The sequence below is a fragment of the Oncorhynchus keta genome, chromosome 32, assembly GCF_023373465.1.
Source record: "Oncorhynchus keta strain PuntledgeMale-10-30-2019 chromosome 32, Oket_V2, whole genome shotgun sequence".
NCBI classification, from domain to species: domain Eukaryota; kingdom Metazoa; phylum Chordata; class Actinopteri; order Salmoniformes; family Salmonidae; genus Oncorhynchus; species Oncorhynchus keta.
This window is the reverse complement of record NC_068452.1, coordinates 19,725,304-19,735,687: the sequence shown is the minus strand read 5'-3', so window position 1 is coordinate 19,735,687 and position 10,384 is coordinate 19,725,304. Positions and strand designations below refer to the sequence as shown.

Sequence of the window (10,384 nt, the reverse complement as noted above, 5' to 3'; positions counted from 1 at the left end):
GAAGGGTGAGAGAAGGGTGAGGGGTGGGGGGATAAAGCAGCGGGGGGAAGAGGAGGAGGGAGTGGTAAATACAATAGGGGAGAGGGAAGGGGAGGGAGCTAGACAGAGGATAGACAGAGCAGAGAAAGAGAAAGAAGTAGAGAAGAAAGGAGAGAGAGAGAGAGAGAGAGCGCGCATTTGTGTTTAAGTTTAGCCATAGCCTTCGGTGAGTTGTCCAGTTCCTGTTGTTGACGGGTGGTGGGGGGAGTTTCCCTCAGCACAGGCTGAGAGGGGAGGGAAACTATAGAAGATGTGTTTTTCCTGACTGACCAAGAATGACCGTGTTTGCCTCTGTGTTTACATGTTTGTGTATATTCACATGTCCTGTAGAATAACAGTTGACCCTTTACTCCCTGTATCACTTTCCCTTGTCTGTATGTGGCAATGCATCACCAAACATTTGTGAGGGAAGCACCATGAAAAACATGCATTCCTTAAAGGGGCACAGGGATCCCTGTAGCCCTCCCCTGCTCTCCCCTTTCCCCCAATCACGGTACCAGGACTACATGTCCCAGCATGCCCCCCCCTTGCAGTGGGTCATAAATCCTGCCAATGGTTTTGTACCAGGAGACCTCTGGTTGGTGTATTCTATAGCAACTTTGGTTTTCACAGAGGCATTAGCCGGACAGCTGGCAGAGGGTTCCTCAGACCTCTACCGGGAGTCACATGGTTTGGCCCGACCAACCCCTTTTCCTCACTCCTCTCTCGCCCCCCTCCCTCCTACTCTCTCATTTGCTCATTCTGGCTCTGTGTCGCGCTACATCGAGAGGGGGAGGGGAGATGGGAAGGAGGAGGGAAGTGGAGAGAAAGAGGAGGGAGGGAAGAGGAGGAAGGGGGCAGCAACAGAGGGGGAGTCGAGGCGAGTGAAAGAGAGAAAGAGAGCGGGAGACCTCTCCCTGTGCAATTCTGCTATCCGTGAGAGAGGTGAAGATTCCACACACGCCCTGTTTCCCCCCGCAGCTCCACGGAAACAAGCAGAACGACAGAAGACCGAGGAAGGACAAGAGAGGAGAGACTGGCAGGATAAACACAGGCTGTCAGAGCCACAGAGAGGAGGGAGAAGGAGTGAGGTATAGACGGGGAGAATCATGCCTCTCCAGAGGGTCGCCGCCGCCCGCTGCTTGGCTGCCTTGCCTATTTGAGGAGAGGAGGATCGCAGTTGGGAATACTGAGCCAAGAACGCCGAAGGGGAGCCAAGGAGACGCCAGTGATTCTGTACCATGAGCGGGAACAGGAGGAGGGAGGAGGCTCGCTGAAAACATGGACCAGGTGAGGAGAGGAAGAGAGGAGAAAGGAGGAGCAGAGGGACAGGGAAACGCCGCGTAGTACCTACACACACAATACACGTACCTTACACACACTAAACACACAGTAGACCCTCCGATTCATTCATAACATCCACCCCACCTATTTCCGGTCCCAACACCCCCGGCCTCCGGGTAAAAACAAACAGCACAGCATGCTTCTTCTCTGCCGCTACTACCATATCTGACCCCCCCCCTGATACTGCTGCCTGTCTCCATCAGGCTGAGGGGCGGTGGGGTGCCGTGCCGGGGGGAGGGAGCCACCGGGTGTGCCTGTCGTCAAACAGCCACCACCAGCATCCAGGCCTCTAGAGGGTTGACAATACCACTCAATACTATGTATTTTCTCCCAGATATGTACTGGGATCAACAATACACAGGAGAGCGATGACTTGCTTTGGCAGTGTAAACATATGTTTGCCGTGCCAATGAAGCCCTTTCGGATTGAATTGGAGGGAGAGAGAGACAGGGGTGTGGCTGTGGTTAAGCAGGCATCCTTGATGATCTCTCTTCACCCAGATCCCTGTAATTAGCACCGTGTCACATTATCATTTAGCATGGAGGAGGATTGCAACGCTAATCAGGGCCTGACTACGGTTGTGTGCCTCACTGTGTGTGTGTGTAACCCATGGACTTTAAGGAGGGTGTCACGGTGAGGACGCCATGCAACAGGGGCTCTCTGAGGAGGATGCTCAGACAGAGTGGAGTAGAGAGTAGATGGATAGAGATGAGCAAACGCTTTCTCTGAGCTATCCAACCAGGACCGCAAGTTCACTCATAAAAAAAAAGAGTTGACTCACTTGTTTTCCTACATTATCGGGACCCCGATGTCCTAACAAATCACCCGAATGTCCTGAAAAGGTAGGAAAACAATAACCTTCTTGAAGAGTCGGTTCTTTTTTCAGGTCCTGAATTTGTTCAAATGCTCTTTTAAGCTTAAGGGTTACGTTTAGCGGTGAGGGTTTTGGGGGCTAGGGTAGAGGTTACGGGGTGGGGTTACGTTTAGCGGTGAGGGTTTTGGGGGCTAGGGTAGAGGTTACGGGGTGGGGTTACGTTTAGCGGTGAGGGTTTTGGGGGCTAGGGTAGAGGTTACGGGGTGGGGTTACGTTTAGCGGTGAGGGTTTTGGGGGCTAGGGTAGAGGTTACGGGGTGGGGTTACGTTTAGCGGTGAGGGTTTTGGGGGCTAGGGTAGAGGTTACGGGGTGGGGTTACGTTTAGCGGTGAGGGTTTTGGGGGCTAAGGGTAGAGGTTACGGGGTGGGGTTACGTTTAGCGGTGAGGGTTTTGGGGCTAGGGTAGAGGTTACGGGTGGGGTTACGTTTAGCGGTGAGGGTTTTGGGGGCTAGGGTAGAGGTTACGGGGTGGGGTTACGTTTAGTGGTGAGGGTTTTGGGGACTAGGGTAGAGGTTACGGGGTGAGGTTACGTTTAGCGGTGGGGTTTTGGGGGCTAGGGTAGAGGTTACGGGGTGGGGTTACGTTTAGCGGTGAGGGTTTTGGTGGCTAGGGTAGAGGTTACGGGGTGGGGTTACGTTTAGCGGTGAGGGTTTTGGGGGCTAGGGTAGAGGTTACGGGGTGGGGTTACGTTTAGCGGTGAGGGTTTTGGGGGCTAGGGTAGAGGTTACGGGGTGGGGTTACGTTTAGCGGTGAGGGTTTTGGGGGCTAGGGTAGAGGTTACGGGGTGGGGTTACGTTTAGCGGTGAGGGTTTTGGGGGCTAGGGTAGAGGTTACGGGGGTGGGGTTACGTTTAGCGGTGAGGGTTTTGGGGGCTAGGGTAGAGGTTACGGGGTGGGGTTACGTTTAGCGGTGAGGGTTTTGGGGGCTAGGGTAGAGGTTACGGGGTGGGGTTATGTTTAGCGGTGAGGGTTTTGGGGGCTAGGGTAGAGGTTACGGGTTGGGGTTACGTTTAGCGGTGAGGGTTTTGGGGCTAGGGTAGAGGTTACGGGGTGGGGTTACGTTTAGCGGTGAGGGTTTTGGTGGCTAGGTAGAGGTTACGGGTTGGGGTTACGTTTAGCGGTGAGGGTTTTGGTGGCTAGGGTAGAGGTTACGGGGTGGGGTTACGTTTAGCGGTGAGGGTTTTGGGGGCTAGGGTAGAGGTTACGGGGTGGGGTTACGTTTAGCGGTGAGGGTTTTGGGGGCTAGGGTAGAGGTTACGGGGTGGGGTTATGTTTAGCGGTGAGGGTTTTGGGGGCTAGGGTAGAGGTTACGGGTTGGGGTTACGTTTAGCGGTGAGGGTTTTGGTGGCTAGGGTAGAGGTTACGGGGTGGGGTTACGTTTAGCGGTGAGGGTTTTGGTGGCTAGGGTAGAGGTTACGGGTTGGGGTTACGTTTAGCGGTGAGGGTTTTGGTGGCTAGGGTAGAGGTTACGGGGTGGGGTTACGTTTAGCGGTGAGGGTTTTGGGGGCTAGGGTAGAGGTTACGGGGTGGGGTTACGTTTAGCGGTGAGGGTTTTGGGGGCTAGGGTAGAGGTTACGCCGTTACGGGGTGGGGTTACGTTTAGCGGTGAGGGTTTTGGTGGCTAGGGTAGAGGTTACGGGGTGGGGTTACGTTTAGCGGTGAGGGTTTTGGGGGCTAGGGTAGAGGTTACGGGGTGGGGTTACGTTTAGCGGTGAGGGTTTTGGGGGCTAGGGTAGAGGTTACGGGGTGGGGTTACGTTTAGCGGTGAGGGTTTTGGGGGCTAGGGTAGAGGTTACGGGGTGGGGTTACGTTTAGCGGTGAGGGTTTTGGGGGCTAGGGTAGAGGTTACGGGGTGGGGTTACGTTTAGCGGTGAGGGTTTTGGGGGCTAGGGTAGAGGTTACGGGGTAGGGTTACGGAAAATATGATTTTTAACGGTTAAACATTTTGACACCCCAAAAAGTCATACAATTTCATGAAAACAAAGCTGTGTGTGTGTGTGTGTGTGTGTGTGTGTGTGTGTGTGTGTGTGTGTGTGTGTGTGTGTGTGTGTGTGTGTGTGTGTGTGTGTGTGTGTGTGTGTGTGTGTGTGTGTGTGTGTGTGTGTGTGTGTGTGCGTGTGCGCGTGTGTGTGCGCGTGTGCGCGCGTGTGTGTGTGCGCGCGTGTGTGCGTGTGTGCGTGCGTGTGTGTGTGTGTGTGCGTGTGTGTGCGCGCGCGTGTGTGCAATCTATTCATCCTGTCTATGGGGTCATCATGGTGCATGCATGGTCTGTGACAGTGTGCTTCTATCTGTGTCAGCTGCCCTATGACAGTTTGTGTGCCATCAGCCTTATAGGTGTCTGTGCATCACCGGTTCCTGTGCTCTCTCCTCTTGTTTCTCTTCCACTCAACAGGGATGGTGTGAGAATGAGACATAGGGAGGAACCCAATTAATGACTTAAAAAGCATGGATTTTTGTTTTAGATTCCGTCTCTCACAGTTGAAGTGTACCTATGATAAAAATGACAGACCTCTACATGCTTTGTAAGTAGGACACCTGCAAAATCAGCAGTGTATCAAATACTTGTTCTCCCCACTGTACACTGAGTGTACAAAACATTATCAACACCTGCTCTTTCCATGACATAGACCAGGTGAAAGCTATGATCCCGTATTGATGTCACTTGATATATATTATTATACTTGATAAATCCATTTCAGTCAGTGTAAATGAAGGCAAGGAGACAGGTTAAAGAAGGATTTTTAAGCTACGAGACAACTGAGACATGGATTGTGTGTGTGTGCCATTCAGAGATTGAATAGGCAAGGCAAAACAAAACATGAACAGGGTACGGTAGTCTGTGCCAGGGGCACTGGTTTGTGTCAAGAATGTTAACACTGCTAGGTTTTTCACGCTGAACAGCTTACCATGTGTATCAAGAACGGTCCACCACCCAAAGGACACCCAGCCAACTTGACACAACTGTGGAGTCAACATGGGCCAGCATCCCTGTGGAACGCTTTTGACGCCTTGTAGAGTCCATGCCCCGGCGATTTGAGGCTGTTCTGAGGGCGAAAGGTGGGAGGGGTTCTTAATGTAGGGTAGCCTAGTGGTTAGAGTGTTGGACTAGTAACCGCAAGGTTGCAAGTTCAAACCCCTGAGCTGACAAGGTACAAATCTGTCAATCTGCCCCTGAACAGGCAGTTAACCCACTGTTCCTAGGCTGTCATTGAAAATAAGAATTTGTTCTTAACTGACTTGCCTGGTTAAATAAAGGTTCAAAAAAAGAAAATGTTCTGGTACGCTCAGTGTACCTGCTTGTGTGATGCTATCTTTTCTGCTGGCATTCATACATTTGGAGGTGTTTTACATTAGCTGTCATCTGTTTTCATCCATGCCTTAATGACCTGAGGGTGGACGGAGCAGTAGAAATCAGGGAAAGGGCCACCTACGACCCAGCCTTTACCTTGTCATCAGGTAGCCTCCATCACCCCATTAGGGCTTACAGTATAGTCACCTCATACACTTCTATGGCCCTGTCTCTGTCCCTGTCCAGTTGGGGCCTGTGCTTGGCTGATGGTTGATGAGACTGATGTTAGGCTGGACTCTGTCATCTGGTTGTATCTAATGTTAGGCTGGGCTCTGTAGTCTGGTTGTATCTAATGTTAGGCTGGACTCTGTAGTCTGGTTGTATCTGATGTTAGGCTGGACTCTGTAGTCTGGTTGTTTCTAATGTTAGGCTGGACTTTGTCATCTGGTTGTATCTGATGTCACATTTATTTATAAAGCCCTTCTTACATCTGCTGATGTCACAAAGTGCTATACAGAAACCCAGCCTTAAACCCAAAACAACAAGCAATGCAGGTGTAGAAGCACGGTGGCTAGGAAAAAGGCTAGAAAGGCCAGAACCTAGGAAGAAACCTAGAGAGGAACCAGGCAAAAAGGGGTGGCCAGTCCTCTTCTGGCTGTGTCGGGTGGAGATTATAACAGAACATGGCAAAGATGTTAAAATGTTCATAGATGACCAACAGGGTCAAATAATAATAATCACAGTGCTTGTAGAGGGTGCAACAGGTCAGCACCTCAGGAGTAAATGTCATTTGGCTTTTCATAGCCGATCATTCAGAGTATCTCTACCGCTCCTGCTGTCTCTAGAGAGTTGAAAACAGCAGGTTTGGGACAGGTAGCACGTCCGGTGAACAGGTCAAGGGTTCCATAGTTGCAGGCAGAACAGTTGAACCTGGAGCAGCAGCACAACCAGGTGGACTGGGGACAGCAAGGAGTCATCAGACCAGGTAGTCCTGAGGCATGGTCCTAGGGCTCAGGTCCTCAGAGAGAGAGAAAGAAAGAAAGAAAGAATTGGAGAGAGTATACTTAAATTCACACAGGACACCGGATAAGACAGGATAAATACTCCAGATATAACAGACTGACCCTAGCCCCCTGACACATAAACTACTGCAGCATAAATACTGGAGGCTGAGACAGGAGGGGTCGGGAGACACTGTGGCCCTGTCCGACGATACCCCCGGACAGGGCCAAACAGGCAGGATATAACCCCACTCAATTTGCCAATGCACAGCCGCCACACGACTAGAGGGATATCTTCAACCACCAATTTACCCTCCTGAGACAAGGCCGAGTATAGCCCACAAAGATCTCCCCCACAGCACAACCCAAGGGGGGGTGCCAACCTGGACAGGAAGATCACGTCAGTGACTCAACCCACTCAAGTGACGCACCCCTCCTATGGAAGAGCACCAGTAAGCCAGTGACTCAGCCCCTGTAATAGGGTTTGAGGCAGAGAATCCCAGTGGAGAGAGGGGAACCGGCCAGGCAGAGACAGCAAGGGCGGTTCGTTGCTCCAGTGCTTTTCCGTTCACCTTCACACTCCTGGGCCAGACTACACTCGAGTTTGTGTCTCTCACATGGATAGGCAGACCATTCCATAAAAATGGAGCTCTATAGGAGAAAGCCCTGCCTCCAGGTGTTTGCTTAGAAATTCTAGGGACAGTAAGAAGGCTTGCGCCTTGTGACCGTAGCGTATGTGTAGGTATGTACGGCAGGACCAAATCATAAAGATAGGTAGGAGCAAGCCCATGTAATGCTGTGAAGGTTAGCAGTAAAACCTTGAACCTTGTATCTAATGTTAGGCTGGACTCTGTATTCTGGTTGTATCTAATGTTAGGCTGGAGGCAGCCCAGGGACACAGCAGACTAGCTGCTAGGACCTGAAAGGGTGCTGAATGAATAGGAGGAGAGGAGAGCTGTCTGGGAGATGGCAAGGAGCACAGGCACAAGTCCCTACTCTTCTCTCCCCCAGACAGTGTTTTCCCCTGGTCATTGATTACCTCATCCCCCATTCTGCCCCTCCTCTCCCGAGGTGGTGTGTGTGGTTGTAAACAACATGTTTTAGGGTGGCTACTCCTCACCCCCTCCTCAGGTCAGGGTGAATGATTCATAGGGACCACTGGGGGACAACTGCACTGCGTTTCAAATGGCACCCTATTCCCTATATAGTGCACTATTTGTGACCCAAACTCATTGGGCCCTGGTTAAAAGTAGTGCACTATAAAGGGAATAGGATGCCATTTGGGATGCTGCCGTGGTGTACTTTCCATGCCCATCCTGTCAGTCTGCCAAGGTGACGCTAGCCCCCCACTCAAGTAGAGGTGACATCATCACTGCCAGCCAGCATCCGTGTATGTGTGTGCGTGCAAGCGTCCAATTTAATTGAATGTGTGTGTGTGTGTGTGTGTGTGCCTTCCATTTGTTAGCCTAGTTTCTCATTTCAGAGATTGGCCTGGGGCAATCACACAGCATGCTTCTGTACTGTGTCCCACGCAGCAGAGGGAGCTTCTCGTTGTACTTTACATGTACAACAACAGAGCTTACTACTACAGTGTTTGCATCAGTGGCAGGGGGTAACTTACACTACCACAATGAAGCAAACAGGAAACAATACTCTTTCTAAGAGTCTAAACTGAGAAATGCTGACATGACATGGCCTTGGTGTGGAGCTCGGCTCTGGTGTCATTGTCATGGATAGTCTGTTTTCTGATTTAATTCAATGATGTGTCAATTCTATTTCTACATTCTACTTGTACTTTTCTTTGTGATGGGCTGTCTCTTCAGTTGCATGGGTGTGGACTCTTTGAGATGACATTTTGGACATTTTAGAGTTTCCAGAGGAGTCATTTGATCTCGCCGATGGTTGTGTCCCGCTTCAAAGTTGGGGAACATGTCTCCCAATGACGTTGGACCCGTCACGACTTCTACCGAAGTCGATGCCTCTCCTTGTTCGGGCGGTGTTTGGCGGTCGACGTGGCCGGTCTTCGAGCCTTCGCCAATCCATTTTTCATTTTCCATTTGTTTTGTCTCGTTTTCCCACACACCTGGTTCTAATTTCCCTCATTAAGTGTTGTTTATTTAACCCTCTGTTTCCCCCCATGTCTTTGTGTGGTATTGTTTGTTGTAAGTGCTTGTGCACATTTGTTTGACTGGTGCGCGTCGGGGTATTGTGCCCATACTTTGTATTTCTTATGCCATTGGTTTTGCTATTAAACTGCTCCGGCTATTATCAAGTTCTGCTCTCCTGCGTCTGACTTCCCTGCCACCAGATACGCATCCCTTACAGGACCCTTAAAATAGGAAGAACATCGGAGAAGCTGTACCCACGTTTGTCAATATAAACAGTGGCGTGATGGAAATATAAACAAACGTCAACATGTGTTTACTATGGAGCCTCAGTGGAATGACACGTAAGTCACATTACTGTGGTCTCCTTTTCTGCTTCTCTCTCTCACACACACACACACACACACACACACACACACACACACACACACACACACACACACACACACACACACACACACACACACACACTCGAAAAAAACACACACACACACTCGAAAAAACACACACACACACTCGAAAAAAAAACACACACACACACACACACACACACACACACACACACACACACACACACACACACACACACACACACACACACACACACACACACACACACACACACACACACACACACACACACACACACACACACACACACACTCGTACACACACGCGTACACACATTTCCATGAGTGAGTGATAAGGAGGGTAGTGGCCCACAGAGGGACAGGAAGAGGCTGGTTATATAAAGAGTGTGTGTGAACAGATCGTGGACAGGCAGCGGTGAAGGGCTCGGGCAACACTCCTCCCTCCCCGGCAGGAGGAGACCTATCTGTGTTTGATGTTTTGCCCCGAGAGCAGAGGCCACACAGGACACTTTACCGCGTACACATATCTCGTCGGTGCTCCTCGGTAAGTGTGTGTGTGCATGTGTGTGTGTGCCTGTATGCACTTGTGTAAAGTGTACTGTCTTTACTCTGCACGCTCTGCACTGAGAATGAGAACCCTGCCTGGGGGCACGCTGCTGCACAGCCAGACCCACTGTAATGCACCGTTGGTAGGGAATCAATAGTCATTGAGGGAGACCTCAGTAAACCCTGTGGGCTCTGCTCAGCTCCGCTAAGGTCTGATCAGGGTTGTGACTGTGCATGTCAATCCCAGCTCAACCGGCCCTCAGAGTTGAAGCTGGTTCAGACTGCTCGTAACAGCCTCCGCTCTTCTGGGAAGGCTTTCATCTAGATGTTGGAACATTGCTGCGGGGACTTGCTTCCATTCAGTCATGAGCATTATTGAGGTCGGGCACTGATGTTGGGTAATTAGGCGTTGAGGTTCTGCACAAAGCTCTGTGCAGGCCAGTCAAGTTCTTTCACACCGAACTCGACAGACCATTTCTGTATGTATCTCGCTTTGTGCACGGGGGCATTGTCATGCTGAAACAGGAAAGGGCCTTCCCCAAACTGTTACCACAAAGTTGGAAGCACAGAATCGCCTATAATGTCATTGTATGCTGTAGCGTTAAGATTTCCCTTCAATGGAACTTGGAGGCCTAGCCCGAACCATGGAAAACAGCCCCAGACCATTAGTCCTACTCCACCAAACTTTACAGTTGTCATTATGCATTGGGGAAGGTAGCGTTCATCTGGCATCCACCAAACCCAGATTTGTCCGTCGGACTGCCAATTGGTGAAACGTAATTCATCAGTTTTTCTCTACTCCAGAGTCAAATGGTGGCGAGCTTTACACCACTCCAG

The 10,384-nt window shown here is 50.7% G+C and overlaps 1 long non-coding RNA gene across 1 annotated transcript in view; it reads left to right on the top strand.

Annotated features, from left to right (window-relative positions):
* The first annotated feature begins 870 nt into the window (after positions 1-870).
* LOC127914481 (uncharacterized) overlaps positions 871-10,384 on the top strand; it is a 19,652-nt gene continuing 10,138 nt past the window's right edge. The window contains exon 1 of the long non-coding RNA XR_008088527.1: positions 871-1,308. This is a non-coding gene — a long non-coding RNA (uncharacterized LOC127914481). The remainder of the gene's footprint in view (positions 1,309-10,384) is intronic.